Source organism: Sceloporus occidentalis, unplaced genomic scaffold (genome assembly GCF_023333645.1).
Source record: "Sceloporus occidentalis isolate IW3139 unplaced genomic scaffold, rSceOcc1.0.p SCAF_101, whole genome shotgun sequence".
NCBI classification, from domain to species: domain Eukaryota; kingdom Metazoa; phylum Chordata; class Lepidosauria; order Squamata; family Phrynosomatidae; genus Sceloporus; species Sceloporus occidentalis.
The window spans coordinates 2,622,648-2,633,945 of NW_028317081.1; the positions used below are offsets into that span (position 1 = coordinate 2,622,648).

Here is an 11,298-nt window from a genome sequence, read left to right on the forward strand (position 1 = left end):
CTCAGAGGTTCTGTGAATCTCAAGCTACTTCTGCTGAGAATCTACTCCATATATTCACCACCCCTTTAGTAAAGTAAATCACCTTTACATTAGGTAAACCTTTGTTACATTAAATCAGAGTAAAAATGTCAAGAGTTTCTGTGCACCTCAGGTTCCACATATGAACCACAATCTCAGTAAAGTAAGTCTTCCTCACATTAAGTAAAACGTTCTTATATTAAATAAAAGTAAAAAGGACAGGGGTTATATGTACATCGAGCTACTACTGTTGGACAGTTATACCACATATCCACCACCCTCAGTAAAGTACATATTTCTTTACGTTACATTAAGTAAAACTTGATTACATTTCATAAAAGTAAACATATCAATGGTTCTGTGGCCCTCAAGCTACAACTGCTGGGAGGCTTTTCCATATATCCACCACCCTCCCAGTAAAGTAAATCTGCCTTACATTAAGTAAAATGTTCTTACATTAAATAAAAAGCACACGTGTCAGAGGTTCTGTGGAATTCAAGCTACTTCTGCTAGGAGGCTGTTCTACATATTTTTCAATCTCTCAGTAAAGTAAATCTTCCTTACATTAGGGAAAATGTTCTTACATTAAATAATAGTACAAATGTAGTACAAATAGTACAATGTCTGTGTACTACAAGTTACTAAAATGAACTGTTATTACTGCTCGGGGAGGGCAGCAAAATATTCCCCAAATTTAACAAACAGTGGCTTGAATAGAAAACTAGTGTTGCCTCTCTCAGATGCCCTAAAATCTGATCTAATCCTAATTTAGCCACGGAGATTCAATATCTAACAGGGATTCATGTGTAGGAAGTGTAAACCATTAAGCCTGACACATTTCCCTGGGGCCATCCTCAAGGTTTTTTAACTTAATGCCAGGAAGATCTACTTTACTCAAATGTGGTAGATAAGTGAAACAACCTGCTATCATAAGTAGCAGATTAATTTAAACATGCATTTGGTAGGCATATGGCTCCCGAATCTAAGACAAAATCAAGGACTAATTAATGTTTAAGCCTTTACAGCTTTTTTAGGTAGGCACATCTTTCTACAATACTGGGTATTTGAGTTAAACATATAACTTAGGGCTGCAACTAATGATTATTTTCATGATTGAAAACAAACAGCAGAATAAAAAACTTAAAATTTATATTAACATGTGTTATTGACTTTTATCCCTTTATCACAAAGGCACTTTGTCTTCTTATTACAAGTCTTGCAAGTCTCCTTCACAAGTCTTGCCCACTTTTGACCTTCTTTCCATTTGTACAGAAGGACAGTAAGCAGAAAACCAAACATCATTGAGGGAATATTTTTCTGGACGGGGTTGTGTGATGTTTCCTGACACGTGTGGTTCCATGGTGTAATGGTTAGCACTGTGGATTTTGAATCCAGCGATCCGAGTTCAAATCTCAGTAGAACCTTATCTTTATTGATATGTTCTAACCACACTTTCACTCCAGCCTATTTTCCACAGCACAAAGAGGGAATCACAAAATGTCAGTTCCCAATTTTCACTTTTTTACTTTTCCTCAGACATACAGGAAGCTAAAAGACTAAACGCAATCTGTTTGTTCTTGTGTTGACCTTGTTTGTTCTTGTGTTGACCTTGTTTGTTCTTGTGTTGACCTTGTTTGTTGCTCTGCCCAAGGTCATTTGCTTTTTTTTAAACACAGCTTGTCAGTGGTTCCATGGTGTAATGGTTAGCACTCTGGACTCTGAATCCAGCGATCCTAGTTCAAATCTTGGTGGAACCTCTATTTACATACCTTTTAGCTTGCGCGCAACCTTCCCTTCTGCATCTCGAGTTGGAAGTGACCAAGAAGAGTTTATGTTCTTATGATTTGTTCTCATCGCTTTTGGCACACTATAAAACATATTAAACATTATGTGAAGTGGGGCTCGGCACCATTGCAGTTTGGTTCCATGGTGTAATGGTTAGCGCCCTGGACTCTTAATCCAGCAATCTGAGCTCAACTCTCAGTGGGACCTCTTCTTCAGCGTTAACTCGCTTGCACAGTACCTTCCTTCAAAAACCACAAGAGTCGAATGATCAAGGAAAGCTTCTTCTTACCCTGTGTAATATCACTCATGGCATGCTATTAAACCCTTTTGAACTTTCCAATGATTTTTTGTGAGTGTGTTGCTCAGATCGTATTATAAACCATGAAACATCATGTAACAGTTTCAGTCTTTGGACACATGTAAAATGAAGACATGGTTAACATGTGACTTCTTTTTTCAGTGTCTATAACATTTGGCCCAGTAGAGGAAGCACATGGACAATCTCTTGTCTTTTCTCTCTGCCAACATCCATTTGAATAATTTCCTATTATTTGTCTGGTTGTCCTTTACAAGTCTTGCCCACTTTTGACCTTCTTTCCATTTGTACAGAAGGACAGTAAGCAGAAAACCAAACATCATTGAGGGAATATTTTTATGGACGGGGTTGTGTGATGTTTCCTGACATGTGTGGTTCCATGGTGTAATGGTTAGCACTCTGGACTTTGAATCCAGCGATCCGAGTTCAAATCTCGGTGGAACCTTATCTTTATTGATATGTTCTAACCACACTTTCATTCCAGCCTATTTTCCACAGCACAAAGAGCGAATCACAAAATGTCAGTTCCCAATTTTCACTTTTTTTACTTTTCCTCAGACATACAGGAAGCTAAAAGACTAAACGCAATCTGTTTGTTCTTGTGTTGACCTTGTTTGTTGCTCTGCCCAAGGTCATGTGCTTTTTTTTAAACACAGCCTGTAAGTGGTTCCATGGTGTAATGGTTAGCACTCTGGACTCTGAATCCAACGATCCAAGTTCAAATCTTGGTGGAACCTCTATTTACATACCTTTTAGCTTGCGCGCAACCTTCCCTTCTGCATCTCGAGTTGGAAGTGACCAAGAAGAGTTTATGTTCTTATGATTTGGTCATGTGCTTTTTTTTTCCCACAGTTTGTCCGTGGTTCCATGGTGTAATGGTTAGCACTCTGGACTCTGAATCCAGCGATCTGAGTTCAAGTCTCAGTGGAACCTCTTCTTTAGCGTTAACTTGCTTGCACACTACCTTCCTTCAAAAACCACGAGTCGAATGACCAAAGAAAGCTTCTTCTTACCCTGTGTAATATCACTCATGGCATGCTATTAAACCCTCTTGAACTTTCCAATGATCTTTTGTGAGTGTGTTGCTCAGATCGTATTATAAACCATGAAACACCATGTAACAGTTTCAGTCTTTGGATACATGTAAAATGAAGATATGGTTAACATGTGACTTCTTTTTTCAGTGTCTATAACATTTGGCCCAGTAGAGGAAGCACATGGACAATCTCTTGTCTTTTCTCTCTGCCAACATCCATTTGAATAATTTCCTATTATTTGTCTGGTTCTCCTTTACAAATCTTGCCCACTTTTGACCTTCTTTCCATTTGTACAGAAGGACAGTAAGCAGAAAACCAAACATCATCGAGGGAATATTTTTCTGGACGGGGTTGTGTGATACTTTTCGACATGTGTGGTTCCATGGTGTAATGGTTAGCACTCTGGACTTTGAATCCAGCGATCCGAGTTCAAATCTCGGTGGAACCTTATCTTTATTGATATGTTCTAACCACACTTTCACTCCAGCCTATTTTCCACAGCACAAAGAGGGAATCACAAAATGTCAGTTCCCAACACCAAGAGAGCTGTAGTAACTCCCAGAGATCACCCACATGTATCCTCCTGTTGTCCCCAGAATCACTTCCAGCACCAGCCAGCATGCGCACCTTGGAACCCTGCTATGTATATCCAATAAGTAGACACAACTACCTTGAACTGAGTACAGCAGGAATGAACAGTTTATTGTTGTAAAACATAGACTGATATAAACCACAGACCTTCATTAACATAAATCAACATATCAATATATCAATATCAATATCAAACAGGTGCATGTAGACAACCCAACCTTTAATCCCCTTTAGCTACTGAATATCCCCCTGGTAGCCATCCTGTTAATGGAATTAGTTTACACAATGGAGTTCCTGCCTGTTTGGCAGCCAGGCTGGAGCCATCTCTGAGTACCTTGGGCCCCTGTATGACAGGTCATTCTGTCACATTCCCCATTTGCTGTTTTCTTTCTTGCTCACACAGGAAAATTCTATTCTTACCCTGTGTAATATCATTCATGGCATATTATTAAACATCTTGAACTTTCCAAAGATCTATTGTGAGTGTGTTTTTCAGATCATATGATATACCAAGAATGCATATGAAAAGTTTCTCGCTTGCTACTACTTAGCGAGTCTTCCCCAATTTTCACTTTTTTTCCTTTTCCTTAGACGTACTGGAAGCTTAAAGACTAAACACAATCTGTTTGTTCTTGTTTTGACCTTGTTGTTTGTTGCTCTGCCCAAGGTCATGTGCTTTTTTTTTTACCATAGCTTGTCCGTGGTTCCATGGTGTAATGGTTAGCACTCTGGACTTTGAATCCAGCAGTCCAAGTTCAAGTCTCGGTGGGACCTCTTCTTTAGCGTTAACTCGCTTGCACACTACCTTCCTTCAAAAACCACAAGTCGAATGACCAAAGAAAGCTTCTTCTTACCCTGTGTAATATCACTCATGGCATGCTATTAAACCCTCTTGAACTTTCCAATGATCTTTTGTGAGTGTGTTGCTCAGATCGTATTATAAACCATGAAACATCATGTAACAGTTTCAGTCTTTGGATACATGTAAAATGAAGACATGGTTAACATGTGTCTTCTTTTTTCAGTGTCTATAACATTTGGCCCAGTAGAGGAAGCACATGTACAATCTCTTGTCTTTTCTCTCTGCCAACATCCATTTGAATAATTTCCTATTATTTGTCTGGTTCTCCTTTACAAATCTTGCCCACTTTTGACCTTCTTTCCATTTGTACAGAAGGACAGTAAGCAGAAAACCAAACATCATTGAGGGAATATTTTTCTGGACGGGGTTGTGTGACATTTTCGGACATGTCTGGTTCCATGGCATAATGGTTAGCACTCTGGACTTTGAATCCAGCGATCCGAGTTCAAATCTCGGTGGAACCTTATCTTTATTGATATGTTCTAACCACACTTTCACTCCAGCCTATTTTCCACAGCACAAAGAGGGAATCACAAAATGTCAGTTCCCAATTTTCACTTTTTTTACTTTTCCTTAGACATACAGGAAGCTAAAAGACTAAACGCAATCTGTTTGTTCTTGTGTTGACCTTGTTTGTTGCTCTGCCCAAGGTCATGTGCTTTTTTTTAAACACAGCTTGTCATTGGTTCCATGGTGTAATGGTTAGCACTCTGGACTCTGAATCCAGTGATCCGAGTTCAAATCTCAGTGGAACCTCTATTTACATACCTTTTAGCTTGCGCGCAACCTTCCCTTCTGCATCTGGAGTTGGAAGTGACTAAGAAGAGTTTATGTTCTTATGATTTGGTCATTTGCTTTTTTTTTACCACCATTTGTCCGTGGTTCCATGGTGTAATGGTTAGCACTCTGGACTTTGAATCCAGCGATCCGAGTTCAAATCTCGGTGGAACCTTATCTTTATTGATATGTTCTAACCACACTTTCACTCCAGCCTATTTTCCACAGCACAAAGAGGGAATCACAAAATGTCAGTTCCCAACACCAAGAGAGCTGTAGTAACTCCCAGAGATCACCCACATGTATCCTCCTGTTGTCCCCAGAATCACTTCCAGCACCAGCCAGCATGCGCACCTTGGAACCCTGCTATGTGTATCCAATAAGTAGACACAACTACCTTGAACTGAGTACAGCAGAAATGAACAGTTTATTGTTGTAAAACATAGACTGATATAAACCACAGACCTTCATTAACATAAATCAACATTGATAAACAGGTGCATGTAGACAACCCAACCTTTAATCCCCTTTAGCTACTGAATATCCCCCTGGTAGCCATCCTGTTAATGGGATTAGTTTACACAATGGAGTTCCTGCCTGTTTGGCAGCCAGGCTGGAGCCATCTCTGAGTACCTTGGGCCCCTGTATGACAGGTCATTCTGTCACATTCCCCATTTGCTGTTTTCTTTCTTGCTCACACAGGAAAATTCTATTCTTACCCTGTGTAATATCATTCATGGCATATTATTAAACATCTTGAACTTTCCAAAGATCTATTGTGAGTGTGTTTTTCAGATCATATGATATACCAAGAATGCATATGAAAAGTTTCTCGCTTGCTACTACTTAGCGAGTCTTCCCCAATTTTCACTTTTTTTCCTTTTCCTCAGACGTACTGGAAGCTAAAAGACTAAACACAATCTGTTTGTTCTTGTTTTGACCTTGTTGTTTGTTGCTCTGCCCAAGGTCATGTGCTTTTTTTTACCACAGCTTGTCCATGGTTCCATGGTGTAATGGTTAGCACTCTGGACTCTGAATCCAGCAATCCGAGTTCAAATCTCGGTGGAACCTGTATTTACGTACCCTTCAGCTTCCCTTCTGCATCTTGAGGAGGAAGTGACCAAGAAGAGTTTATGTTCTTATGATTTGTTCTAAATATAAAACATATTAAACATTATGTTAAGTCGGGCACTGCACCTCCACAGTTTGGTTCCATGGTGTAATGGTTAGCACTCTGAACTCTAAATCCAGCAATCCAAATTCAAGCCTCGGTGGGACCTCGTCTTTAGAGTTAACTCGCTTGCACACTACCTTCCTTCAAAAACCACAAGAGTCGAATGACCAAGGAAAGCTTCTTCTTACCCTGTGTAATATCACTCATGGCATGCTATTAAACCCTCTTGAACTTTCTAATGATCTTTTGTGAGTGTGTTGCTCAGATCGTATTATAAACCATGAAACATCATGTAACAGTTTCAGTCTTTGGATACATGTAAAATGAAGACATGGTTAACATGTGACTTCTTTTTTCAGTGTCTATAACATTTGGCCCAGTAGAGGAAGCACATGGACAATCTCTTGTCTTTTCTCTCTGCCAACATCCATTTGAATAATTTCCTATTATTTGTCTGGTTGTCCTTTACAAGTCTTGCCCACTTTTGACCTTCTTTCCATTTGTACAGAAGGACAGTAAGCAGAAAACCAAACATCATTGAGGGAATATTTTTCTGGGCAAAGTGTCTGGGGTGAGGGAAGGGAGTGGGCAGAGGCCAGTTGCGCTCTGCTCGGATGTTTGTGCTTCTAGTGGGGGCACAATACTCACAGGATCCACTGGGGCACACTGCTGAGCACGGTCAAAGAGTTCTCGGTAGGCCTGCTCCAGGAACCATTCTTGGTAAACCAAATAATCGAATTCAGCCCACAAGTCGAGCAGGTAACAGGGCACATCTGCAAGAATCCCTTCCCTGAGCTCTCGGATCTCCTCGCACCTGTATTTCGATGGGCTCCCAAATTCTCGGTCCTCTTGTAGGCTTTCCATTATCAATCCCGGGCCGCCAAAGTCATCGCCCTCTGGCATGTAGTCATCCTTCAGCTCTGGACACCACTGCACGGCCTACCAATACAGGGCCCGGTATCCACAATCCACAGTCATTTCAAGTGGAAGCAACTTCTCCAACTCAGCCACCAAGTCCTCTTGAGGCTGCTCTCCCAGGTACTGCATTCGCCAATCTAGTTGTAGCACGTACCATTCCTTAGAGGATGGGAGGACTATTCCCCGGACACCCTGGTCCACTCTGAGAGCCTCCATCCATGCATTTATGTAACTGGCGAACCTGCTGTGCACCAACACGTCCTGTAGTGCTGGAACCATCTTTGGCTTGCTGCTGGTATACCGGCTGGTACTCCGCTGGGACGTTTGCAAGGAGGATCCCGCCGCTGCCGCCAATGTAACAGGTTCACCAAGAGAGCTGTAGTAACTCCCAGAGATCACCCACATGTATCCTCCTGTTGTCCCCAGAATCACTTCCAGCACCAGCCAGCATGCGCACCTTGGAACCCTGCTATGTGTATCCAATAAGTAGACACAACTACCTTGAACTGAGTACAGCAGAAATGAACAGTTTATTGTTGTAAAACATAGACTGATATAAACCACAGACCTTCATTAACATAAATCAACATTGATAAACAGGTGCATGTAGACAACCCAACCTTTAATCCCCTTTAGCTACTGAATATCCCCCTGGTAGCCATCCTGTTAATGGGATTAGTTTACACAATGGAGTTCCTGCCTGTTTGGCAGCCAGGCTGGAGCCATCTCTGAGTACCTTGGGCCCCTGTATGACAGGTCATTCTGTCACATTCCCCATTTGCTGTTTTCTTTCTTGCTCACACAGGAAAATTCTATTCTTACCCTGTGTAATATCATTCATGGCATATTATTAAACATCTTGAACTTTCCAAAGATCTATTGTGAGTGTGTTTTTCAGATTATATGATATACCAAGAATGCATATGAAAAGTTTCTCGCTTGCTACTACTTAGCGAGTCTTCCCCAATTTTCACTTTTTTTCCTTTTCCTCAGACGTACTGGAAGCTAAAAGACTAAACACAATCTGTTTGTTCTTGTTTTGACCTTGTTGTTTGTTGCTCTGCCCAAGGTCATGTGCTTTTTTTTTACCGCAGCTTGTCCATGTTTCCATGGTGTAATGGTTAGCACTCTGGACTCTGAATCCAGCGATCCGAGTTCAAGTCTCGGTGGGACCTTTTCTTTAGCGTTAACTCGCTTGCACACTACCTTCCTTCAAAAACCACGAGTCGAATGACCAAAGAAAGCTTCTTCTTACCCTGTGTAATATCACTCATGGCATGCTATTAAACCCTCTTGAACTTTCCAATGATCTTTTGTGAGTGTGTTGCTCAGATCGTATTATAAACCATGAAACACCATGTAACAGTTTCAGTCTTTGGATACATGTAAAATGAAGATATGGTTAACATGTGACTTCTTTTTTCAGTGTCTATAACATTTGGCCCAGTAGAGGAAGCACATGGACAATCTCTTGTCTTTTCTCTCTGCCAACATCCATTTGAATAATTTCCTATTATTTGTCTGGTTCTCCTTTACAAATCTTGCCCACTTTTGACCTTCTTTCCATTTGTACAGAAGGACAGTAAGCAGAAAACCAAACATCATTGAGGGAATATTTTTCTGGACGGGGTTGTGTGATACTTTCTGACATGTGTGGTTCCATGGTGTAATGGTTAGCACTCTGGACTTTGAATCCAGCGATCCGAGTTCAAATCTCGGTGGAACCTTATCTTTATTGATATGTTCTAACCACACTTTCACTCCAGCCTATTTTCCACAGCACAAAGAGGGAATCACAAAATGTCAGTTCCCAATTTTCACTTTTTTTACTTTTCCTCAGACATACAGGAAGCTAAAAGACTAAACGCAATCTGTTTGTTCTTGTGTTGACCTTGTTTGTTGCTCTGCCCAAGGTCATGTGCTTTTTTTTAAACACAGCTTGTCAGTGGTTCCATGGTGTAATGGTTAGTACTCTGAATCCAGCGATCTGAGTTCAAGTCTCAGTGGGACCTCTTCTTTAGCGTTAGCTTTCTTGCACACTACCTTCCTTCAAAGACCACGAGTCGAATGACCAAAGAAAGCTTCTTCTTACCCTGTGTAATATCACTCATGGCATGCTATTAAACCCTCTTGAACTTTCCAATGATCTTTTGTGAGTGTGTTGCTCAGATCGTATTATAAACCATGAAACACCATGTAACAGTTTCAGTCTTTGGATACATGTAAAATGAAGATATGGTTAACATGTGACTTCTTTTTTCAGTGTCTATAACATTTGGCCCAGTAGAGGAAGCACATGGACAATCTCTTGTCTTTTCTCTCTGCCAACATCCATTTGAATAATTTCCTATTATTTGTCTGGTTCTCCTTTACAAATCTTGCCCACTTTTGACCTTCTTTCCATTTGTACAGAAGGACAGTAAGCAGAAAACCAAACATCATTGAGGGAATATTTTTCTGGACGGGGTTGTGTGTTTCTTTTTGACATGTGTGGTTCCATGGTGTAATGGTTAGCACTCTGGACTTTGAATCCAGCGATCCGAGTTCAAATCTCGGTGGAACTTTATCTTTATTGATATGTTCTAACCACACTTTCACTCCAGCCTATTTTCCACAGCACAAAGAGGGAATCACAAAATGTCAGTTCCCAACACCAAGAGAGCTGTAGTAACTCCCAGAGATCACCCACATGTATCCTCCTGTTGTCCCCAGAATCACTTCCAGCACCAGCCAGCATGCGCACCTTGGAACCCTGCTATGTATATCCAATAAGTAGACACAACTACCTTGAACTGAGTACAGCAGGAATGAACAGTTTATTGTTGTAAAACATAGACTGATATAAACCACAGACCTTCATTAACATAAATCAACATATCAATATATCAATATCAATATCAAACAGGTGCATGTAGACAACCCAACCTTTAATCCCCTTTAGCTACTGAATATCCCCCTGGTAGCCATCCTGTTAATGGAATTAGTTTACACAATGGAGTTCCTGCCTGTTTGGCAGCCAGGCTGGAGCCATCTCTGAGTACCTTGGGCCCCTGTATGACAGATCATTCTGTCACATTCCCCATTTGCTGTTTTCTTTCTTGCTCACACAGGAAAATTCTATTCTTACCCTGTGTAATATCATTCATGGCATACTATTAAACATCTTGAACTTTCCAAAGATCTATTGTGAGTGTGTTTTTCAGATCATATGATATACCAAGAATGCATATCAAAAGTTTCTCGCTTGCTACTACTTAGCGAGTCTTCCCCAATTTTCACTTTTTTTCCTTTTCCTCAGACGTACTGGAAGCTTAAAGACTAAACACAATCTGTTTGTTCTTGTTTTGACCTTGTTGTTTGTTGCTCTGCCCAAGGTCATGTGCTTTTTTTTTACCACAGCTTGTTCGTGGTTCCATGGTGTAATGGTTAGCACTCTGAACTCTGAATCCAGTGATCCGAGTTCAAATCTCGGTGGAACCTGTATTTACGTACCCTTCAGCTTCCCTTCTGCATCTCGAGGAGGAAGTGACCAAGAAGAGTTTATGTTCTTATGATTTGTTCTAAATATAAAACATATTAAACATTATGTTAAGTCGGGCACTGCACCTCCACAGTTTGGTTCCATGGTGTAATGGTTAGCACTCTGGACTCTGAATCCAACAATCCGAATTCAAGCCTCAGTGGGACCTCGTCTTTAGAGTTAACTCGCTTGCACACTACCTTCATTCAAAAACCACAAGAGTCGAATGACCAAGTAACGCTTCTTCTTACCCTGTGTAATATCACTCATGGCATGCTATTAAACCCTTTTGAACTTTCC

At 40.7% G+C, this 11,298-nt stretch overlaps 14 non-coding genes across 14 annotated transcripts; all 14 read left to right on the plus strand.

Annotated features, from left to right (window-relative positions):
• Window positions 1–1,703: 1,703 nt before the first annotated feature.
• Window positions 1,704–1,775, plus strand: TRNAQ-CUG (transfer RNA glutamine (anticodon CUG)). Its single transcript has one exon. It is a non-coding gene; the product is annotated as a tRNA-Gln (tRNA).
• A 717-nt stretch (window positions 1,776–2,492) lies between these two features.
• On the plus strand, window positions 2,493–2,564 carry TRNAQ-UUG (transfer RNA glutamine (anticodon UUG)). The gene has a single exon. It is a non-coding gene; the product is annotated as a tRNA-Gln (tRNA).
• Window positions 2,565–2,784: 220 nt separating this feature from the next.
• On the plus strand, window positions 2,785–2,856 carry TRNAQ-CUG (transfer RNA glutamine (anticodon CUG)). The gene has a single exon. It is a non-coding gene; the product is annotated as a tRNA-Gln (tRNA).
• Window positions 2,857–2,980: 124 nt separating this feature from the next.
• TRNAQ-CUG (transfer RNA glutamine (anticodon CUG)) lies at window positions 2,981–3,052 on the plus strand. The gene has a single exon. It is a non-coding gene; the product is annotated as a tRNA-Gln (tRNA).
• A 480-nt stretch (window positions 3,053–3,532) lies between these two features.
• Window positions 3,533–3,604, plus strand: TRNAQ-UUG (transfer RNA glutamine (anticodon UUG)). The gene has a single exon. It is a non-coding gene; the product is annotated as a tRNA-Gln (tRNA).
• Window positions 3,605–4,449: 845 nt separating this feature from the next.
• On the plus strand, window positions 4,450–4,521 carry TRNAQ-UUG (transfer RNA glutamine (anticodon UUG)). The gene has a single exon. It is a non-coding gene; the product is annotated as a tRNA-Gln (tRNA).
• Window positions 4,522–5,001: 480 nt separating this feature from the next.
• TRNAQ-UUG (transfer RNA glutamine (anticodon UUG)) lies at window positions 5,002–5,073 on the plus strand. Its single transcript has one exon. It is a non-coding gene; the product is annotated as a tRNA-Gln (tRNA).
• Window positions 5,074–5,293: 220 nt separating this feature from the next.
• TRNAQ-CUG (transfer RNA glutamine (anticodon CUG)) lies at window positions 5,294–5,365 on the plus strand. Its single transcript has one exon. It is a non-coding gene; the product is annotated as a tRNA-Gln (tRNA).
• A 124-nt stretch (window positions 5,366–5,489) lies between these two features.
• On the plus strand, window positions 5,490–5,561 carry TRNAQ-UUG (transfer RNA glutamine (anticodon UUG)). Its single transcript has one exon. It is a non-coding gene; the product is annotated as a tRNA-Gln (tRNA).
• Window positions 5,562–6,385: 824 nt separating this feature from the next.
• Window positions 6,386–6,457, plus strand: TRNAQ-CUG (transfer RNA glutamine (anticodon CUG)). The gene has a single exon. It is a non-coding gene; the product is annotated as a tRNA-Gln (tRNA).
• A 2,124-nt stretch (window positions 6,458–8,581) lies between these two features.
• Window positions 8,582–8,653, plus strand: TRNAQ-CUG (transfer RNA glutamine (anticodon CUG)). The gene has a single exon. It is a non-coding gene; the product is annotated as a tRNA-Gln (tRNA).
• Window positions 8,654–9,133: 480 nt separating this feature from the next.
• TRNAQ-UUG (transfer RNA glutamine (anticodon UUG)) lies at window positions 9,134–9,205 on the plus strand. Its single transcript has one exon. It is a non-coding gene; the product is annotated as a tRNA-Gln (tRNA).
• A 765-nt stretch (window positions 9,206–9,970) lies between these two features.
• On the plus strand, window positions 9,971–10,042 carry TRNAQ-UUG (transfer RNA glutamine (anticodon UUG)). The gene has a single exon. It is a non-coding gene; the product is annotated as a tRNA-Gln (tRNA).
• Window positions 10,043–10,886: 844 nt separating this feature from the next.
• TRNAQ-CUG (transfer RNA glutamine (anticodon CUG)) lies at window positions 10,887–10,958 on the plus strand. The gene has a single exon. It is a non-coding gene; the product is annotated as a tRNA-Gln (tRNA).
• The last annotated feature ends 340 nt before the right edge of the window (window positions 10,959–11,298 follow it).